Consider the following 355-nt stretch of genomic DNA (forward strand, 5'->3'; position numbering starts at 1 on the left):
ATATAAGTAAATTCAAATAATCTCAGAGTTCAACACAAACGTGTTCTGGTCCATCTGTATCACAGTGACGCCAACTCATCGCATCAACTTTCTATGTTACAGGTGGCCAGCTCCAAGACTAGGCACATCCCTTTGGACAAGAACCAGCATCACTTCCTATTTAACTACAACTGTACCATACAAATGAAATAAATAGCAGCATTACAGTCACTGACTCTCTATGATTTGCCTCTCTCACTTCCCTCCACTAAAATCAACACACGACTACATATTTTATGATCAAGTAATAAGCGGTATATATGGAGGTAGCATAGAGACAGTAAAGATATGACAAATAATACTAAGACTAATAGAT

Source organism: Frankliniella occidentalis, unplaced genomic scaffold, assembly GCF_000697945.3.
Source record: "Frankliniella occidentalis isolate FOCC.00 unplaced genomic scaffold, Focc_3.1 Scaffold431, whole genome shotgun sequence".
NCBI lineage: Eukaryota > Metazoa > Arthropoda > Insecta > Thysanoptera > Thripidae > Frankliniella > Frankliniella occidentalis.